At 45.9% G+C, this 22,791-nt stretch overlaps 1 protein-coding gene across 1 annotated transcript in view; it reads right to left on the reverse strand.

Annotated features, from left to right (window-relative positions):
* Positions 1 to 22,791, reverse strand: part of LOC124595136 (SET domain-containing protein SmydA-8) — a 280,059-nt gene that overhangs the window by 206,538 nt on the left and 50,730 nt on the right. The gene's annotated exons all lie outside the window — the stretch shown is intronic.

A 22,791-nucleotide genomic window follows, 5' to 3' on the forward strand; every position in this document is an offset into this window, starting at 1 on the left:
GGTATTTCACACGGTTGATGCTGATCCGTCCGTCGAATGGAGACTTGAAGCACTGCAGCATCCTTGGTGCTCTTCGAGAGCAGAATGGTATGTGTTGGCGCCGGGTTTCATTCTCTTCCTTTTTCACATCATCATCCAACACATAACTATTACCACACTACACCACCTCCATTACACTCAGTACATTTAACAATTACATTCATACGACGGTTACACTTCGCGAAGACAATGTGCCTACGGGCGCGAAGTATAGGTAGCGTCTTCCTAATTCAGGAGGCTGAACCTGACCGCGATCTCCCAACCAGTCTTGCCATACGACTTCACTTTAGTTTACTATTCGTGTTGCTCGGAACCTCGCGATAGTCGTATAAATGTGCAACCATTGGGTACAGGAGGTCAACGCCTCAGACAATGCATCGTGTAGACGGAGACACGGGTCAGGTTCGCACAGCCACGCCACCTGCAGTGAGCCAGGAAGAGCGCTTGTCTTCACTTGACGCCGCACCAGCGCCAGTAATGTGACTAAATGACAACGCGGTCTTTTCAGGCGAGGTCCGCTTCTGTGTACGGCATCACAATGGACGCCGTGCGTGGAGGCTCTGGGAGGAAACGACCGAAGCCACATCGCATTCGTAACCAAGGGCCCAACACGTGGCGGGGTCGTACGGGGTGCCACTGGGTATGCAACACGCAGTCATTAATGTAGTCGTTTATACACAGTCAGTGTATAGTGTCTCAGAGCCACATAGATATATTATAATTCTTACAATACACTGAGGTGACAACAGTCGTGAAATAGTCATATGCACATATACAGACAACGGTAAAAAAAGTAAAAAAGGGCAGTGCATTGGCGGAGCTATCATTTGTACTCAGGTGACTCATTAAAAAGGTTTACGACATGATCATGGCAGCAAGATGGGAATTAACAGATTCTAAAAACGGAATGGTGGTGAGAGCTAGACGCACGGGGCATTCCATTTCGGAAGTCGTTAGGGAATTCAGTATTCCGAAATCCACAATGTCAAGAGTTTGCCCAGAATACCAAATTTCAGGCATTATCTCTCACGACTGACAACGTAGTGGCCGACGTCCTTCACTTAACGATCGAGAGCAGCGCCGTTTGCGTAGAGTTGACAACAGACGACCAACAATGCCTGAAATAATCGCAGAAATCAATGTGGGTCGTGAACGTGCGATGGACGTGTTCTTTAGGACAGTGTAGCGAAATCTGGAGTTAATGGGCTATGCCATCAGACGACCGACGCGAGGGCCTTTGCTAACAAGACAACAACGCCTGCAGCGCCTCTCCTGGGCTCGCGACCATATCAATTGGACACTAGATGACTGGAAAACATTGGCCCGGTCAGATGACTCCAGATTTCAGTTGTTAAGAGCTGCTGGTAGGGTTCGAGTGTGGCGCAGATCGCACGAACTCATGTACCCAAGTTATGGACTATGCAAGCTGGTGGTGACTCCATAATGATATGGACGACATTTACATGGAATGGACTGTGTCCTTTCGTCCAACTGAACCGATCGTTGACTGTAAATGGTTATGTTCGGCTACTTGGAGGCCATTTGCAGCCGTTCACGAACTCTGTCTTCCTAAACAACGATGCAATTTTATGGATGATATTTCGCCGTGCTACATGACTTCAGAATTTACGTTTTCACCTCACACAGGATGTTGCGTGTGTATTTTACGTGTACAGGTAGAGTAACTTTAAACCTCTGTATATCGGAAACGAATAAAGATATCAAGACAATTTTCAAGATTGTTCCGGATCCCATGCCGTTTGCTGTTTATACCCATCTCGAAATCCGAAGCTTGGTTTTGGTACACAATAACTTACGTTTCTGGGGTATTTCTGGATAAGACATGATGATCTATGAAAACAAGAAGATGGTACTTGTAGATACATGAGCAATGTGCTGCGGTTGATTATTCAGATATCCACTGCTGACGACGAAGGAATTGTGAAAAAAACTTTTTTCAGGTTGCCTCAGGAACCGCCTATGAACTAAATGGTGCCCTCCATAAGCTGCTTAAGGCTCACCACAGACCACATCCAATACAAATAGAACTAACCGAGTTGCTCCATTTGTCGAGCTGGAGGGAGTGTGTAATATCCTAGCACTGACACTGTACTGTAGGATGGTTACAGTAAAACAACTCTTCTGCTGGGTATACGAATGCTCCTCAGCCCAACGGCTATCCAAAACACTTTATCCTCCTTTCTATTACCAATAGAACACGAGGTATGAGCACCAGCGCGGTGTACTGGAACATACTGGTAGCATGTGCTGTCGCATACGCAACATACCACAATTAGTGGTGCAGACAGGCTAACCAGTTAGGCTGTACTCGCCTCACATCGCATTTTGTGCCTGTTTACTCTTTCATGCTGGACCCTTGCCAGACTATTCAGTTGCTGTAACTAAGACATCAAGACTAAAAGTATTGTGCAGAAATTCACTGTAAGGCAGAAAAAAACGACGTCGCATCAGGAAGGGATTATCCGAAGGGACGGAAATCGGTAGGTGTACAGACAAACAAATGATTACAATTCCAGGAAAATTGAATGATTTATTCAAGAGAAAGACCTTCACAAATTCAGCGAGTCAATAACTTGTTGGTCCTGGCCCTCATGCAAGCAGTTATTCGCCTTGGTCGGTGGCTGTTCTCCAGAGGGATATCGTATCATATACTGTCCAACTGGCGTGTTACATCACCAATATCTCGAGCTGTTTGGAGGGCCCTGGCCATAATGTTTCAAGCGTTCTCAATTGTGGCCAAGTTAGGGTTTGGCAAGCACGAGGACAAGTGGTAGGAACTCTAACAGTGTAAGGGGAGGCGTTATCTTGCTGAGATGTAAGCCCAGGATGGTTTGCCATGAAGGGCAACAAAACGGGGCGTAGAATGCCGTCGACGTACCACTGTGCTGTAAACGTGTCGCGGATGATAACCAAAGGGTCCTGCTATGAAATTAAATGGCTCCCCAGACTACAACCTCTGGCTGTAGAGCTATATTGCGGGCGGCAGTCAGGCTGACCCCACCGCTGTCCGAGGCGTCTCCAGACACATCCTTGCAGGCCATCTCTGCCAATTTCGAAGCGGGGCTTATCACTGAAGTCATTTATACTCCAGTCAATGAGGTTCCAGGCCGAAGACGTGTCAGCAGAAACGTCACAGTCTGGTGGGATACCAAACTGGCTGCCGCCCGCCGAACAGCCCGACAACCAGGGGTGATGGCCTGTGGTTGGGGTACCATTTCATTTCATAGCAGGACCCCTTTTGTTGTCATCCGTGGCACCGTTGCAGCACAGCGGTCCGTCGACGATATTCTACTCCCGGCTTTGTTGCCCTTCAAGGCAAATCATCCTGGGCTTACATTTCAACAAATAACGCTCACCCGCACAAGCGAGAGTTTCTACTGCATGTCTTCGTGCGTGTTCCACACTACGTTGGCCAGCAAAGTCGCTGGATCTCTCCCCAGTTGATAAAGTTCGGAGCATTATGGGCACGGCCCTCCAATCAGCTCGGGATTTTGTCTATCTAACGTGCCAGTTGGACAGGATGTGGCATGATATCGTTAGGAGGACATCCAACAACTCTGTCAATCAGTTCCATGCCGAATAACTGCTTGCATAACAGCAAGTTCAGTTGGGAGCTCAGTCGGGGCGCTGCAGCAGTGAAGTCGGCACGCAGCAGCAATGAGTCGGGGACGCAGCGCCGGTGAGGTCCGGACAGCCAGTGATTGCCGACCGCTGGTGACACACATGAACTGTCCAACAGAAGGAGATTGGATTGGGACGACGGTTGGTTGGTCGTTCGATTGGTCATCTCATCGGGCGAGGTGTATTGGGTCTTTTGACCTTTTCTGGGCCTCGTCACTTGGTCATCGAGCCGGACGTGGGTGGGTTCCTTCCTTGTGCAGAGATGTCGTGGCCAATGGGCAAGAGTTACCTCTGCATGGACGGGTCCGGGCCAGTGTGCCCGGGTCGCCGTGTCTCCGAGTTCCGAACGGACATCGAGTTGCGTTGGGTTGGAGCTGCAGTCAGCTTCGGACATCCAAGACTCGTCCGACCGTTGCCGACACGCGTAACTTGAGTGGGAACGACCTGGGTTGGTTGTTCGGTCGGCAGTCTCATCGGACGACGTGTATTTGGTCGCCGACCGCTTGTGGAAACTCTCTGTGTGTCGAATTCATTCGTCGTTGTTGTTCCACAGTGATTGCTTTTACGATTGTTCTAGTTCTTGTGCAAGTGTGTTTACATGGAACCCTGTGTAGCGTCTGTGAGTTCCACTGAGCGGATGAATGCTGTCTGCGTACTGGGGTAGTCAGTACGGTTGAAATAGAGGCAGCGAGTGTGTCGAGTAGAAGAGGATTGATTAGGCTGTTGGTTGGTTCTTCAGCCGTCCTTAGGTCGTGTTGCCACCCGATGGTTTAGTGTTACGGTTGGCTGCCTGTCTCACCTAAACTGTTGTTAGAGTTTCCTCCCCAGGCCGACCCCTGGAACACTTCTGAGCACCACTGTTTGTTGTTTGTGATTGTTATGTTATTGGGTCGCAGGTACTGTGCCAGACCTTCAGCCGTGTATTAATATTGTTTGTTTTATGTTTAGTATATGCCCTTCAGCCGACTTCGTGACAATTATTTTAAGATTAGGCTTTCAGCTGTGTTTTATTTAAAATTCTTGTTGCTCTGTATTTAGGCCTTCATCCGTGTTTGTTTTAGAATCTGCTGTTTTAATATATAAATCCTTGTCTCTAAGGTTTCACTTTAGTTATCTTGAATTCTTGAAACGACCTTCAGCCGTGTTCTGTAAATGTTTATCTTAAGGTGGTCTTTAATTATTCTTGAGTAATTGTTTGGGCCTTCAGCCGACAAGATACTTCAAGTTTTCTAAAGACATTTTTGTTGTACTGTGTAAAGCTTATCTTTAAAGCCTCTCTTTTTTATGCAAAAACTTTTTATTGGGCTTTCAGTGGAAGAATTTATTTGAATTTTCCTTAATATGGCCTTTAGCCGAAAATTGTAAATGCTTGGCTTTTAAAGAGTTTCCTTACCTGATCTGAAATATTATTTCGGCCTTTAGCCGAGAAGATATTGTAATTTTACTTAAGTAAAGCCTTCACCCGTTACTCTAAATCCTGGTGTTTTAAAAGCAATCATTTAAACCTATTCTGGAGAAGTTACTTGGGCCCTCAGCCATGAACTGATCTTTGTTGTTTTAAAGAGAAATCTGTGCATTGGTTTGAGGAATAAAGTTGTGTGTGTGTTCTTGTATAACTAACAGTAATTGACCTTGGCCTCTTTCCACAACCTGATCCGCTCTGTCCTGCGATGCCAGATTTGAGACGTCAAACAACGCGTTATTGACTTGCTCAATTTGTGAAGCTCTTTTTCTTGAATAAATCATCCAATCATCCAATTTTCCTGTAATTGTATTAATTTGTTTCTCTGTACATGTCTATCACATCTACTGATTTCCGTCATAATATTTTTTTCGTAGAGTGTATGTTTCAAGATAACATCCGGCGCCTCTGTGATCGTCTCAAAGCTCGAGTGCTTGTCTCCGTTGTTGACTGCAAAGGGCGCAATAGAAATACTGACATTGTTGTCGACGATAACTTGTGCATACATGTACAAACAGACGACCTTCATTATATATGGCGCCTAATTTGTGGATGAAACGGCATTGATGTGTAACCATTGATTCACTATGCTCATTTTACAGTTTTCTCCACCGTCTAAGTAAGAAAAAATAGTTGCAAATATGTGAGGCTGTTTGTTTTGACTCAACACGAAATCATTACGATGTAAACCCAGTGATGGACGGCAAAGAAAACAAACATTGGTCCTATAAGGACGAGTAGTAGTCGAGAACTGCCACACATCGACAGATTGGTGGGAACAGCGACCTTAAGTGGATTGACCACATAAAACAAACAACAGCAAAAGCAGATGCCAGGCTGAGAATCATTGAAAGAATCTTAAAGAAATGTAACTCATCCACAAAGGAATAGCTCACAATGCGGTTGTCCGACCGATTCTTGAGTGTTGTTCATTAACATGGAATCCTTACCGGATAGTACTGATATGAGAGACAGAGAAGATTCAACGAAGAACGGCGTGTTTCGTCACGGGTTCGTTTAGCCGGGGCGAGGGCGTTACATTCAACAAACTCCATTGGTAGACTGTACAACAGAGGCGTTATGCATCACGGAGAATTTCACTATGAAATTTCGCGAGTGGAACAAGAAAGAGGGGAATAGTTAGTCGTACCAGAAGTACCCTCCACTACACACTGTTAGGTGGCTTGCAGAGTGGATGTAGATTTAGTAGATGTTGTACAGCAGTACGTTACTGCTAATGGCATCAGAAGTTATTCGTGTAAGCTAATGTCTAAGCATGGCTCGTAGATTATTATTATTTTATGGCACCCAGTGGCCACAAGTTGTACTTTTACCACATACGTCGTAAAGGTTCTATATGTCACCTTCTGAAGTGCTCCAAACTTTTTGAATCTCCTCACGATGTACATAGGCTGTGATGGTTGTTATAAGAAATAAACAATTAATTAAAAGCACTCTCTTGACGACAGTAATTCTCTAATGGAGTAAACCCCCACTCTCACTGCATTTCAGCAGAGCGCACTTTGCCTCCAGCCGTGTGAACAGCACAGTGCAGCTTCTCTATGGTATTCAGTCCGTTAACACATATCGAAGGGTTACTTCAAGCTCAAACAGTGCGCGCATTGTCACTTTACGACGACGTCGTTTGTCAACACAAAAGTTATCCGACAAATTGGTGTACGCCACAGTAGTATCGTGTGACACGAAACACTGAAGATCAGCCCCACAGAGATCGCCTGCAGTCAAAAACAACGAATCATAACCGCAATGTACGAATTACGACTCGTAGTCACGGCCAGGAGAGTGGAAAACAACTGTGCGTTTGTCTTTTCGGGGGTAGTTGAGAGGGCTGCGCCGATCCAGACAATGCGTGACCGCCTCCACAAACTTCACCTCTAGGCTTCCATTACTGATAACAATTCAGCGGTGCGCGAAGACGGTGGGCGAGGAAACAACGGCTAGAATGAACACTGGTTCAGTGGTGTCGTGTTTTATTCACTGTCTGACGCCTTAGTAGGGATGCAGCCGGTTACCAGTTCATGTCGCAGGAATCAGCCTCACAGGTTCGGCAGGTGGGTGTCTCAGTCATGGTTTGCGCAGGTGTCAATAAAGATCTAAATACCTCTCATCCCTCCTGAGGGTAATTTGAGAATTCTCCAACTATCGACCAGCCCTGTAGTCAGCATTTTGGCGATGGGTTCATCCTTCAAAACGGTAATGCACGAGCACACTGCGCGCAGGTCGTGAAGACCTTCCTCCAGGGGCGCGGAATAAACTGAATGGAAGGGTGTGCTCTGTCTGATTACGCTAACCTGACTGAGCTTGGGATAGGTTAAATTTCTATGTGTCTTTGTAGGAACGTTCGTCTCACGATTTCTCCAGCAGACCTGCTGTGGAAGAGTGGGATCGGTCTCAGCAGCCACGGCTCAACCACTTTGTGGACAGTATGCCAAGAAAGACGCAAGTACGTTGCACTGCGCAGGGTGGAGTTCCGAATTTGTGCAGATATTGAAGTGGCGTCTGGTCAGGATGGAAGACGCCAAGCGTCGAAATGGAGTTTTTGATGTAAAGAAGTGAAAATTTAATATATTCTAGGTACTTGGGATACATGAGGGCTCGTCCAGGCCAATCTATAACGGCGTCGACTAGTCTAGGTGCTCGGAGAATAATGAAATAGTAAGAGGGAAAAAAGGCGGTCCACGTCTGAGGTAGTTAATGCTGATGATGATTTCGGGTTATGTGGCGCTCAATGACGCGGTTATCAGCACCCGTACAAATTCCCAATTGTTTCACCAGTCTCGCATGTTTCCCGTATGATGATGAAATGATGAAGACTACGCAAACACCCAGTCCAGGGATAAGAAAATCCTCGACCCGGCCGGGAATCGAATCCGCGACGCCGTGATCCAGAGGGTCCGAGATAGTTGATGATCGATCAAAATGATCTGAGCTATAGGCAGGTAGCTTGACCCATTCGCTAAAGGCAGAGACAGAGGCAGACAGCATAATGAAATCAGCTCTGCGTTGGAGCTGGAGTACAAGCGAGCGACGAGATTGTGCTTTGAGCTATAACACGCGGCCAGAAAGCACAACGTGACTCCTTTCCCACGGGCCCTATTGGCTAGCTTACACTTGCGTATGGCTGATTTTGTTAGCAAAATGTTGGAATCGGTGGCGTGTTCTGATGCCATGGTTCTACCAGGACACGGGCAGTGGGAAACTTACGCCGGTAGGGAGTCGCACCTTCAAATCTTTTTCCCTCATTTTCTTCTTCTTCTTATATTTTCCTCTGGCCTCATCTACGCAGCGTCGGCGTGCTTAATTTCGGATTTGGTGTAGTTAATTGAAGGGTTACCAAATGCTTTCCCTCTCGCCATCCAGTTATCCACCTCCCCCATCCAAAGAGGAATGTATGTAGCCCAACTGTTGGCATGTACTGTAATTTACGGGAAAGTGCAAGAACGCTCTTCTACATGTATGCAAATCGTGTAACTGAGATAGCTCTTGGGTAGCAGCCTGGCATTCACTTAGTAAGATGCGGAGAATCGTCTGGAAACCACCTTCAGGCTGGCCGGCACATCGGCCCTCGTTAATACATGGACAGATTCGGTCCGGTACTGGAGCACCTTTCGGGATTCGTCCGGCAGGGGGCGTGCTAACGCGCGCGGCTATTCGGGCCTACGAGTCACGCCTTCAAATACGAAAGAAAATTTAGATTCTCAAGAAAAATGAATTACTTCTGGTAACCAAGACTGGATAGGCGTCAGGCGCCCTGTACACAGTATCGGACGCTAAGCAGCTGTAGATTTTGATTTCAAACGCATGGGAAAAAGTGCACTTCCTATATACTGCCTTTACTTTGGTTATTGTTTTATTTTTATTTCGCAGAAAAGTTACTTTTTAATTCCATACAGCTTATTCTTCCATTTCCTGCTCTCGAATCTAAGCCCCCTCACGTCAGCAGATTTGGAGACTGTGCATAATATTTTTCAGTAGTTTGTCTGATTCAAAGTTTTTCATCGTCTAGGGTGTGGAACATTCTTCTCATGTTAAAATTTACAGGTGGTCCTCTAATCGAAGTTGAGTAGACTGTTGGACTCAGAAGACCAGTATCAGAATTTGACTCTCAGCTCATCATGCACAGATAATGTGACAGATGGGGTATCTTAATCACACACTATTTTGCATTGTGGAAGTTTCATTCTCGCCAGAGATGTTCAGCGATCGTGGACGTAGACTAGGACTATGAGAGGATGTATCGCTACGTAAGTAGATGGTGCTTGACGAAAGTGACGGGCAGGGAACCGGTTTTCTTCATTTTTCTTCTCTTCTGCGGCACGAAGTCCCCCTCCCCCAAGAGCAGAGCGCTGGCGCACGGAATGAAGCTTGCTGCTCGGCGCTGCCTGTGACGGATGGCGGCCGGCGGCTGCGCCGCTCTTGGCAGCTGTGCTGGCGAAGCGAAGCGAGGCCGCGAGCAGCGCGACGCGGCACCTAGCCGGGGCACAAAGGCAGCAGGGGCGCCTAAACGTAAACAAAGGGACGGCGCGGCTGCCAGGTGACCACGTCTAAATATAGCCGCCCCGGCAGCCCACGTGCAACACTGGCCTCACGCAAAACGCATGTCGCTGCGATTGTGCGTAAATTTTCCAGTGTATCCGTAACGTGCACCACACAGGCTCAGCGGCCGACACCTCTCTCAGCCTCATGATGAAGGGCATCGCCTCTAATGTGTGTGTATGCGTGCGGAGAGGGACGTGGTTTACAATTTTTGGTTGACTGTCCGCTCCATCGACACCGCTCGAAAGGGAGCGTAGTTTACAGTTTGGAGTTCACTGCCCACCGCTCCATCAATCACCCATCACTTTACACAAATATTACTTCTCTCGTCACACCATTTCCAAAGTGCTATATACGCCTTCAGTTTTGCAAAGTCTCTTATTACCTCCTTGAGCTGCTGATGAAATTCTTTATTTACACCAGTTTCGATCAGTTGACCATACTTAGGTTCATGAAAGTATTCACAGGTTAACGGTTTTTATAGATTGACGATGTAATTTGTATTATGATATGATAACATTGTCTAATCCAGGGTTTTATTATTTGATGATAATGATTTTACATTTCGCGTAAGATGAAGTTGTGAATACTTTCATGAACCTGATGATGGTCAATCGAATGGCTCTGAGCACTGTAGGACTTAACTACTGTGGTCATCAGTCTCCTAGAACTTAGAACTACTTAAACCTAACTAACCTAAGGACAGCACACACATCCATGCCCGAGGCAGGATTCGAACCTGCTACCGTAGCGGTCGCGCGGTTCCATACTGTAGCGCCTAGAACCGCTCGGCCACTCCGGCCGGCTGGTCAGTCGACCGAAGCTGGTTTTTTAAATAAATAATCTTACCCGCAACTCTAAGCGGTAATATGACATTTTCCAAATACCTATACGAGCTGTGGGGGAACACCTTCTGAAAATATATTGCCCTCCGTTTTAGTTCAAAAATGGTTCAAATGGCTCTGAGCACTATGGGACTCAACTGCTGAGGTCATTAGTCCCCTAGAACTTAGAACTAGTTAAACCTAACTAACCTAAGGACATCACAAACATCCATGCCCGAGGCAGGATTCGAACCTGCGACCGTAGCGGTCTTGCGGTTCCAGACTGCAGCGCCATTAACCGCACGGCCACTTCGGCCTGCCCTCCGTTTTAGTAATAATAATCACAATTATATATATATATATATATATATATATATATATATATATATATATACAGTAATTGGTTACATCAGTACTTACAATTAGTATAGGTACCGAGGGAGGCAATGCAGTGGTTGGTACACTAGACTAGCATTCGGGAGCATGACGGTTCAAACCTGCGTTCGGCCATACTGATTTAGGTTTTCTGTGATTTCCCTAAATCACTTAGGACTAATGCCGGGATGGTTCCTTCGAAAGTGTACGGCCGCTTTCCTTCCCCATGTTTCCCTAATACGAGCTAGTCTCCGTGTCTAATGACCTCGATGTCGATGAGACGTTAAACACTAATCTCCTTCTTCATCAACTATTTAGTGCATCACTTTAGTATGACATCTGCAGTTAGACAAATACATCGTTTGAAAAGTGTTCATCCGAAATTCCGGGTTGAACGTATGTCACTCCATTAATTTAAGAAGTATGACAATAACCAACTCTCAGAATGTAGCTACATCGTAAGTTACACGATATAATACCGAAGAGTGCATCCACCATCATCGCATTACGCTAGACTCTGTCTATGTAAACGTGTAAATGTGGGAGATGCTGTTTCTCTGAGTCGTTTCGAGTCAGTCTTTCTGGATCGTTTTGCTAGTGGCGGGTTTTTCCTTCTCATGCTCCGTTATTCAACTTGTTGTGTTTTGCCAGTTCTACCTGTCGACTGGCGAACCGTGCCGGATTAGTTGCTGGTAGCGGGTGCGGTCAGCCTGGGAACGTGTGCTTTCACCTGCCTAGAATGTTACGGTCAGGTCGTCAGCCACGAGCAACTGAAACTATCCTGCGTTACATGCAGGCTGCAATTTCTAATTTTCTTTGCCGTTTACACTCTTGGCATCATTTCTCTGAAAGTTAGTTGCCAAATTTATGAAGTCATGTATGTAAAATTATAAACAAAGCTATGGTCACCATGCCACCCCTCTCCCCGATAGATGCGAACCCCCGTACCGCAAACGCTAGAAGGTCTAGAACAGGCTCCACTCGGCCTCTTATTGGTAACTGAGGACCTTCTTGAAGAAGGCCGAGGCAGGATTCGAACCTGCTACCGTAGCGGTCGCGCGGTTCCATACTGTAGCGCCTAGAACCGCTCGGCCACTCCGGCCGGCTGGTCAGTCGACCGAAGCTGGTTTTTTAAATAAATAATTTTACCCGCAACTCTAAGCGGTAATATGACATTTTCCAAATACCTATACGAGCTGTGGGGGAACACCTTCTGAAAATATATTGCCCTCCGTTTTAGTTCAAAAATGGTTCAAATGGCTCTGAGCACTATGGGACTCAACTGCTGAGGTCATTAGTCCCCTAGAACTTAGAACTAGTTAAACCTAACTAACCTAAGGACATCACAAACATCCATGCCCGAGGCAGGATTCGAACCTGCGACCGTAGCGGTCTTGCGGTTCCAGACTGCAGCGCCATTAACCGCACGGCCACTTCGGCCTGCCCTCCGTTTTAGTAATAATAATCACAATTTTATATATATATATATATATATATATATATATATATATATACAGTAATTGGTTACATCAGTACTTACAATTAGTATAGGTACCGAGGGAGGCAATGCAGTGGTTGGTACACTAGACTAGCATTCGGGAGCATGACGGTTCAAACCTGCGTTCGGCCATACTGATTTAGGTTTTCTGTGATTTCCCTAAATCACTTAGGACTAATGCCGGGATGGTTCCTTCGAAAGTGTACGGCCGCTTTCCTTCCCCATGTTTCCCTAATACGAGCTAGTCTCCGTGTCTAATGACCTCGATGTCGATGAGACGTTAAACACTAATCTCCTTCTTCATCAACTATTTAGTGCATCACTTTAGTATGACATCTGCAGTTAGACAAATACATCGTTTGAAAAGTGTTCATCCGAAATTCCGGGTTGAACGTATGTCACTCCATTAATTTAAGAAGTATGACAATAACCAACTCTCAGAATGTAGCTACATCGTAAGTTACACGATATAATACCGAAGAGTGCATCCACCATCATCGCATTACGCTAGACTCTGTCTATGTAAACGTGTAAATGTGGGAGATGCTGTTTCTCTGAGTCGTTTCGAGTCAGTCTTTCTGGATCGTTTTGCTAGTGGCGGGTTTTTCCTTCTCATGCTCCGTTATTCAACTTGTTGTGTTTTGCCAGTTCTACCTGTCGACTGGCGAACCGTGCCGGATTAGTTGCTGGTAGCGGGTGCGGTCAGCCTGGGAACGTGTGCTTTCACCTGCCTAGAATGTTACGGTCAGGTCGTCAGCCACGAGCAACTGAAACTATCCTGCGTTACATGCAGGCTGCAATTTCTAATTTTCTTTGCCGTTTACACTCTTGGCATCATTTCTCTGAAAGTTAGTTGCCAAATTTATGAAGTCATGTATGTAAAATTATAAACAAAGCTATGGTCACCATGCCACCCCTCTCCCCGATAGATGCGAACCCCCGTACCGCAAACGCTAGAAGGTCTAGAACAGGCTCCACTCGGCCTCTTATTGATAACTGAGGACCTTCTTGAAGAAGAAACACTAGGCCTGTTTCGGAAGAGCAGTGCGCTAATTATATCCTCCCCCAGAGCTAACAACCAATTTTCCTTATACAGTAACCAGACGGCGGTTACAAGAGTCGAGGGGCATGAAAGAGAAGCAATGGATGAGTAGGGAGTGAGACGGGGTTGTAGCCTATCGCCATTGTTATTCAATATGTACACAGAGCAAGCAACAAAGCAAACAAAAGAAAAATTTGCAGTAGGAATTAAAATTGAGGTTGAAGAAATGAGAAGTTGGAGATTTGACGATGACACTGTAATTCTGTCAGAGAAGCAAATGAATGCGTTCGAATTAAATAAGTTGGTTCTGACGGAATTAGATTAGAAAACGAGACTCTAAAGTCGTAAATTAGTTGTGTTATTTGGGCAACAAAATAACTGATGATGGCCAAAGTAGAGAGGATATAAATTGTAAACTGGCAATGGCAAGAAAAGCGTCATCGAAGGAAATAGATTCGTCAACATCGAGTATAGATTTAAGTGTTAGGAAGTCTTTTCTGAAAGTATCTGTATGGAGTATCGCCATGTATGGAAGTGAAACGTGGACGATAACCAGTTTAGACAAGAAAGGAATAGAAGCTTGTGAAATGTGATGCTACTGAAGAATGCTGACGGTTAGGTGGGCAGATCGTGTAACTAATGAGTAGGTGCGGAATAGAATTGGGAAGAAAAAAATTTGTGGCACAACCTGACTGTAAGAAGGGATCGATTGAGAGCAAAAATTCTGAGACATCAAAGGATCACCAGTTTAGTATTGGAGGGAAGTATGGTAAGTTAAAATTGTGGAGGGAGACCAAGAAATAAAAAGAGTAAGCAGATTCAGAGGGATGTAAGTTTGCAGTAGTTATTCGGAGATGAAGAGGCTTGCACAGGGCAGCGTAGCATGGAGAGCTGCATCAATTCAATCTTCGGACTGAAGACCACAATTTTTGTTTAGACTCGGATCCAGGGTCGACAATGGGAAGGGGAGGGGGAAGGGTAACAACACAGATTAGTAGTGTCTTCTCTTCCCCACGGTGTAACTCGCTGTCACGCCCATTTTTAACATGCCAAAAATGCTTAGGCTTTTGATAATAATAACAATAAAACACATAAAATATTTTAAAATAATAAAAATAATAGTTTGTGTTATTGTTTGTTGTGGTACAAAACGCGCCGTTTTCCAGGTAACTCACACTGTGAATCTCGAAGCCGCCCAAGCCGTAGGAAGAGGTTAATCTTCCTGAGATTGGTCCCACAGATAGCCGCCAAGCGTTCGTGCCAGAGTGATAAAACGTTCCTACGTACAGCAAGGATATCATCGAAGGGGACATGTGCTGAAAGGCATGGTTAATAGAGTTGCAGCCCTGGCATCAGCCTCAGGAACCTCAACGCCTACTCGCCAATATCTCCTAGTAAGCCCTACCAAATGACGCCTTAGTGCCAGCATCAGCGAGAAAATGAAGGCTTTTGACTCTGTTGGACTACACTATCTCATGAAAAGTATAGGGACATCCATACGTAATGGGGAACTGACCATAGATGTCCCGAGAGATGGATCCGTTAAAATGGTTCAAATGGCTCTGAGCACTATGGGACTCAACTGCTGTGGTCATAAGTCCCCTAGAACTTAGAACTACTTAAACCTAACTAACCTAAGGACATCACACACATCCATGCCCGAGGCAGGATTCGAACCTGCGCCCGTAGCGGTCGTGCGGTTCCAGACTGTAGCGCCTTTAACCGCTCGGCCACTCCGGCCGGCGATCCGTTAAAATACAAGGATACAGGGAGTATTATGTTGTCAGCAGAGAACCAGTAACGGCAGAATGAGTCAGTCAGCAGAACTCACAGACTTTGAGCATGGCCTGGTCAGTGGATGTGAGTCCAGTGGCAGATCCGTCAGGGACATTCCAGGGATTGTAAAGCTGTCAAATCCGACTGCTGGTGATGTGAATGTGAAGTGGAAACGCGAAGCAACAATCACAGCTAAAACAAGACCAGGTAGACCTCAGGAGTCATGGAGCATCACAGAGGGTGGCAGCAGTCCAGCTAGCACAATGACTCTACGTAGGAAGCTAAAAAGAATGGGGTATAAAGGTCCAGTGGATTCTCATAACTTGCAGTCATTAGTAAATGATGTCGAGGTGGCGTACAGAGCGACGACACAGACAGTGGTAGACTGCAACGAGTGATTTGGAGTGGTGAATCGCGCTGTACCCCTCGGCAATACGATGAAACGGTTTGGGTTTGGCGGAGGTTAGCTGCCGTCACTTGTAGTGCCGAGAGTGAAGCACAGAGGAGGCGCTGTTTTGGTACGGACGAAATTCCGTTACTGTGCTTAAGAAAATGCTAAATGCCGAAGGTTGTTGTTGTTGTTGTTGTTGTTGTTGTTGTGGTCTTCAGTCCAGAGACTGGTTTGATGCGTCTCTCCATGCTACTATATCCTGTGCAAGCTTCTTCATCTCCCAGTACCTATTGCAACCTACATCCTTCTGAATCTGCCTAGTGTATTCATCTCTTGGTCTCCCTCTACAATTTTTACCCTCCACGCTGCCCTCCAATACTAAATTGGTGATCCCTTGATGCCTCAGAACATGTCCTACCAACCGATCCCTTCTTCTAGTAAAGTTGTGCCACAAACTTCGCTTCTCCCCGATTCTATTCAGTACCTCCTCATTAGTTATGTGATCTACTCACCTAATTTTCAGCATTCTTCTGTAGCACCACATTTAGAAAGCTTCTATTCTCTCCTTGTCCGAACTGTTTATCGTCCACGTTTCACTTCCATACATGGCCACACTCCATACAAATACTTTCAGAAACGACTTCCTGACACTTAAATCTGTACTCGATGTTAACGAATTTCTCTTCTTCAGAAACGCTTTCCTTGCCATTGCCAGTCTACATTTTATATCCTCTCTACTTCGACCATCATCAGTTATTTTGCTCCCCAAGTAGTAAAACTCATTTAGTACTTTAAGCGTCTCATTTCCTAATCTAATACCCTCAGCATCACCCGATTTAATTCGACTACATTCCATTATCCTCGTTTTGCTTTTGTTGATGTTCATCTTATATCGTTCTTTCAAGACACTGTCCATTCCGTTCAGCTGCTCTTCCAGGTCCTTTGCTGTCTCTGACAGAATTACAATGTCATCGGCGAACCTCAAAGTTTTTATTTCTTCTCCATGAATTTTAATTCCTACTCCGAAATTTTCTTTTGTTTCCTTTACTGCTTGCTCAATGTACAGATCGAATAACATCGGGGATAGGCGACAACCATCTCTCACTGCCTTCCCTACCACTGCTTCCCTTTCATGCCCCTCGACTCTTATAACTGCCATCTGGTTTCTGTACAAATTGTAAATAGCGTTTCTCTCTCTGTATTTTACCCCTAACACCTTGAGAATTTGAAAGAGGGTATTCCAGTCAACATTATCAAAAGCTTTCTCTAAGTCTACAAATGCTAGAAACGTAGGTCTGCCTTTCCTTAATCTATCTTCTAAGATAAGTAATGCCGAACGATGTGAACATATTTTACAGCAGTGTATACTGCGCCCATCAGAAGAACTGTTTGGAAATGATGATTGTTTGTATCAGCATCACAATGCACCCTGGCGTAAAAGACTACCTGTGAGGCAATTGTTTGTGGAGAACAACACTCCTGAAATGGGCTGGCCTACCCAGAGTCCCGACTTGAACCAAATGGAACACCTTTCGGATGATTTAACACTACAAGTACCGGACTTCGCCGTACCCCTAGTAGTACCATGTGGGTCATTTCTGACCCACAGTAGAAAACCACCGTTTTATTCATATGTCTCCATGTTGTCAATACGTCTCTAAGCTGAATAATTCAGTGTCAAACATAAATTTTCAGAAGTAAACTCTTTTTATTTTAAATTTTACAGAAGAAATTCCACAATCTTTCATCAATCGTCGTTAAAACAAGTAAGTAAAACAATGTTACAATTTTTTCTTTATAAAAAGACTGAAACAGAATCAAAACGTATTGTTTATGTGAGTTTTAATAGTATTTTTACTTTTATAGAAAAATAAGGTAAGTGCCAAATATCTGTGAAAGATTCTAAAATACAGAAGGTGACTAAAATGCTCTGCGTATTTTCGTGCTTATTGCAATCAAGGAAGCAAAACATAAGAACAAATCACTTCAGCCTATAATTATAAATATTTGGAAACATTTAAGAACAAGAACTGCCTGAGCTGGGATTCAGACATTCGAAAAGAGTTCTTGTTCTTTGCTCTTTTTTTTCTTTTTTTCGGGAAACCTGAAGTTGACAAGACCTTCTACTTCCATATTGGCCAGTGCCAGTATCGAGTGTCTGAAACGGGATATTGACTTCTCTCTGCATTTTGTAAGAGGCAGCAAGCTCATCTCCGACGCTGAGGATAAAGTCCCGACGTGAAATCTTCTTAGAGGTAAGTAACTAAAAAACTGTGTGAGCATTGATTATGGCAAAATCAAGAATATTGTAACAGACACGCGCAGGCCATCGGTGGGTGCCAGCTCGGAAAGTATAGTATGTAGCCGTTTGGTCAACTATATCGACTCCATCGTTACTTTCATTATAAAACTTCACAGTTTCCGGAAGTTTCTTCTCAGTATTCTCATTCTTCTGACTGATATCCAGCCCGCACTCAAGATAGCCCCACAGATTTTTTTCCTTGGTATGCTGTGAGAAGATTGTCGCCCGACTAGTGTCTTCCATACAATGTGCCGTCCCCACTTCGCGCTGCAGGAAAGGTCGCCTTGAGTGATCTCCGAAGAGCACGAACTTCTCACTCTCTGTTGCAGCTCATCTGCCAGTTTCACAGCGGACAAGAAGTGACAGCAGTGTAGAAGGGGACGGGGGTATTCCTCACTGTATAATATGTTATTCTGTAGCTTCCCTGTGTCACTCCGTAGGTCTGCATGTCGCCAGTCTACAGAAAACGGAAAGCTGCGCTGACATACAGTATCATCCGACCTCCGAAATCTTCGTATTTCATTTTCTTTTTGGCCCAAAGTATCATAATATTCTCTAACATCTCGTGAATAACGTCGAGGCACGGCCCGAAACTATTTAGTGTCTGAAAACCGATGTTACTGATATCAAATTGCGTTAAAAAGAACATGGGTAAAAAATGACCCACATGGTACTACTGGTATAACACGTAAATCTTTCATATTTCTAGGGGAGCTAGGGGGATGAAATTTTGGTGAGTTGTACAACCTCATAAATGATTAAAAGTCTCGGGGGCGTTTGGTCGTTCAATGATTATGGAGGAGGCTACGGCCCTCGATTAACCATCTTGGGTCAAAAATGACCCACATGGTCCTTCTAGTGTTAATACGTCTAGTTCGCTCCAGACTCACAGCGTCCATCACTGCCCTCTCTAATTTAGATCTTGAGGAAGAATTGGCTGCCATTTGTCCATGAACATTCAACATCTTACTGAAAGTAAATGTAAATGTCGTGTGACTAGGGCCTCCCGTAGGGTAGACCGTTCGCCGGGTGCAAGTCTTTCGATTTGATGCCACTTCGGTGACTTGCACGTCGATGGGAATGAAATGATGATGATTAGGACAACACAACACCCAGTCCCTGAGCAGAGAAAATCTCCGACCCAGCTGCGAATCGAACCCGGGCGCGTAGGATTGACAGTGTGTCGCGCTGACCTTTTTTTTATTTATTTATTTTTATACAAAATTAGGCAGTTCACAAACACTAAATGAAATGCATCCTCTGGAAAAAGAATAAAAATTAAAAAATTAAAAAATAAAACATAAAAAAATAAAAAATAAAAAAATCATTGTAAAACAAATCACAAGTTTAAAGGAACAGGGATGTTGTTTTTATTTATTTATTTATTTATTTTCCATAAAGATCACTCTGTTAAAGGGAACATGTAGATCATTTCATGGTATAGTATGTGCATTACATATTGAGCGGTGAGAGAAGCGTGAGGTTCATTATCAGCTGCCAAATGTGCACACCGACTGCACCCGGCACATCCCAACTGCGTGGGGGGTCGAGGAAGACTGCCTGAAGATAGATGGCAAAGGTTTTCCGATAGTGTGACCATCTATGAACCTCATTGTGGGCTTGCTGCAAGAAATACCAGAAGTCAAGTCGCGACTTGGCAGCATCCCCATAGAGGTACGCGATCGTCCAACCTTTGACCCAAATGATCGACTGTGATTTAGTCGCCGGAAAGTAGTCACTCTCCGGATGTAAGAAGGAAGCAGGTGTAATATGTTGCGGGGCCACACGGAGGTAGCAAGCCACCATCTGTCTTCCTAGGAGCCATACGTCCTCCACCACGATACAAGTTAAGCGGTGATGGTCGTCATCGACTTGGCGACATTTCGGGCATAGTGGAGTGTCCACTAGTCCAATTGCATGGAGCCGTTGGTTGGTGTTGAACTTGCCACAGGCCCGAACGAAGGCAGGAAGGAATTTTTGGTGCACATGTCTCCAAATCTTCGGCCAATGCAACTTGGGGTGTTTGAGTTCAATGACATTACGACTTACCCGTCGTAGCAGCCAAACATAAAAATCCTTCGCGCATGGTGGTCTCGTGCGCGGAAGCTCGTCTCTGATATAACTAAGTTCCACGATAAATGTTGATACATGCGCAAAATTTGGCGTAATGTTGCCCACCGCCACCGGAGGTGTGAGGGACGCTGGAACTAGGACATCCAGTAGGCGGGATGTAAGGGAATCACGGCTGCTATACCACTGCTTGTACATCGTGGCTAGAAGGAGCGCCGTCGCTCGGCAGTGAACATTCGTAAGTCCGAGCCCCCCTTTTCCGTAGGGAGCGTGAGCGTTGCGTATCGCACCTTGAGGGGCGACCCAATCATCACAAAATAGCCTAGTGCTGATTAAGTCGACGTCCGAGCGTGAGTAGTAGGGGCAGGATCTGCGAAATATGCACCATTCGAGAAACCACATAAATGTTCAGATATTCGACTCGCTGCAAAGGATCAAGGCGCCGTAGGAGATGTTGTCGGACCATGGTACGTGTTGTCTGTAAAATACGTCGGTAGTTAACTGCCGCAGTATGTTTTACAGATGAGGTAAAGTCTATGCCGAGATAGCGGAACCGTTGCACATAAGGAAACGGACTGATTTCTTCCGGCGTAAGGCCCCTTCCAACCGGCATTGCTGCCGATTTGTTCATGTTCACTGCACTACCCGCCGTCACACTGTGGTCCAACAACAGTTCAAGGACCGTCTTCATCTTTTCCTCAGAACGAACGAGCAGCAGGTGGTCGTCCCCACAGGCACGACATTTGAAGGTGTAGCCCCGTAGTTCCATCCCAGAAAGAGAATTTGTTAGCCTCCCAATTAATAGTTCCAACGCTATCGCGAACAGCAGCATCGAAAGAGGGTAGCCCTGGCGAATGGATCGTCGAATTTGAATGGGCCTTGCTAAACGCCCATTAACCTGCACCAAGGATTGTGCGCCCCCATAAATCCTTCTAATGACACCAGTAAAACGGTCTGGAAATCCCATTTGTTCCAGTACAGCCTACAGATAGTTGTGGCGCACCTTATCAAAAGCACTGTCAAAATCAACCGCCACCATCGCCGCTTTAAGCCGACACTCCTCCGCCAGCGCTATCACATCACGGCATTCGCCTGTAGCTGTTTGCACATTCGCCGATCCACCCGGTGTCGTCTGTTCTGGAGAGAGAACGCTACGAATTAACATACGACATCGGGACGCTAGCAACCGTGCAAAGATCTTATAGTCGGCATTAAGCAGGGTGATGGGGCGATAATGTGTGACCGTAATTCCTGGCTTCGGTTTATGTACTGGCATAAAGGGGCCTTCCATAAACGCCGGTGGAATAGGCGCATCGGAATTTAACATCTCGTTGTACATTTCCGACCATCGGGGTGCCATTTCGTTGCGAAATTCTCGATAAAATTCAGCAGGAAGTCCATCAATGCCTGGGGACCGATTCAACGCACCCTTTGCGATCGCATCATGTACTACCTCACAGCTAATGGGTTCCAGTAAGGTTCCCGCGGCTTCCACCGTCAGTGTACGGGAGACGTACGTGGCTATACGTTCGAGGTCATCGACAGGGGCTGCTTCTGCCCGATAGATGTGTTGGTAATGGTCGACGAATGCAGAGACAATGTCCGCTTGACGCGTCACTCTTCGGTCTTCGCGGGTTATTAATTCCCGTACCAAAACGCGTCGTCGGTGCTTTCGTTCATTCACGACGTGGTGCATGGAAGGAATCTCGTGCATTATCGTATCGTGACATCTGGCGCGCACCATGGTTCCCTGAAGATGTTTCCGAGCTAAAGCCACTAGTTTAGCTTTTATCCTTTTGCGTTAGATCCAGATGTCCTGTCCCGGCGGACCATCATCCAGGTCGCGCAGCGCTGCAAAATAAAAGTCGGTCGTACGGCGGCGCCATTCTGCCATCTCCCTGCTATATGAGATGAACGTACGGCGAAGCGCCGGTTTAACTCATGTCAGCCACCAATCAAGCTTCGTCGCATACCTTCCAACCCTTCGCTCGCACATCGTCCATGTCTCAAGGATCCGTTGAAGGGATTCAGGATCATGTAGATGTTGAATGTTTAATTTCCACGGGGCCTTATTGTTCCGCACACTGGACTCGCATTCGGGAGGACGACGGTTCAATCCCGTCTCCAGCCATCCTGATTTAGGTTTTCCGTGATTTCCCTAAGTCGTTTCAGGCAAATGCCGGGATGGTTCCTTTGAAAGGGCACGGCCGATTTCCTTCCCCATCCTTCCCTAACCCGAGCTTGCGCTCCGTCTCTAATGACCTCGTTGTCGACGGGACGTTAAACACCACTAACCTAAGACCTTATTGTTCCACACCTCTCTACGGGGAAGAAGCACAGTACAGATGTAAGCGCTGTGATCGGAAAATGCCAATGGCCAGCGTTCCGCGTCCTGGACATCATTTGCATGAGCCCGTGAGATATAAATGCGATCCAACCTGCTCGCCGAATGACTTGTCACATAGGTGTATCCCGGTGCATCTCCATGTCGCAATTCCCACGTGTCACTAAGTACAAGGTCGTTGACTACGATTCGCAACTCCTGGCTGGTGTTTGCTTGCGGCCATTGGTCTTTCTGGCTGAGAACACAGTTGAAATCTCCACCAATTATTACACATTCATAACGTCCATGGAATAGTGGGGCAATGTCTTCTGCGTAAAATCGCGCCCTTTCCCGCCGCCGATTGTTTCCCGACGGTGCATAAAGATTGATGATGCGTGTTCCAAACGTCGTGAAAGCCTATTCAGCTACCGGGGGCGCACTTACTGAAAGTGTCTCCAGCAGAGTTAAAGACGCCATCAATGCGAAGGAT

This window comes from Schistocerca americana, chromosome 2, assembly GCF_021461395.2.
Source record: "Schistocerca americana isolate TAMUIC-IGC-003095 chromosome 2, iqSchAmer2.1, whole genome shotgun sequence".
NCBI classification, from domain to species: domain Eukaryota; kingdom Metazoa; phylum Arthropoda; class Insecta; order Orthoptera; family Acrididae; genus Schistocerca; species Schistocerca americana.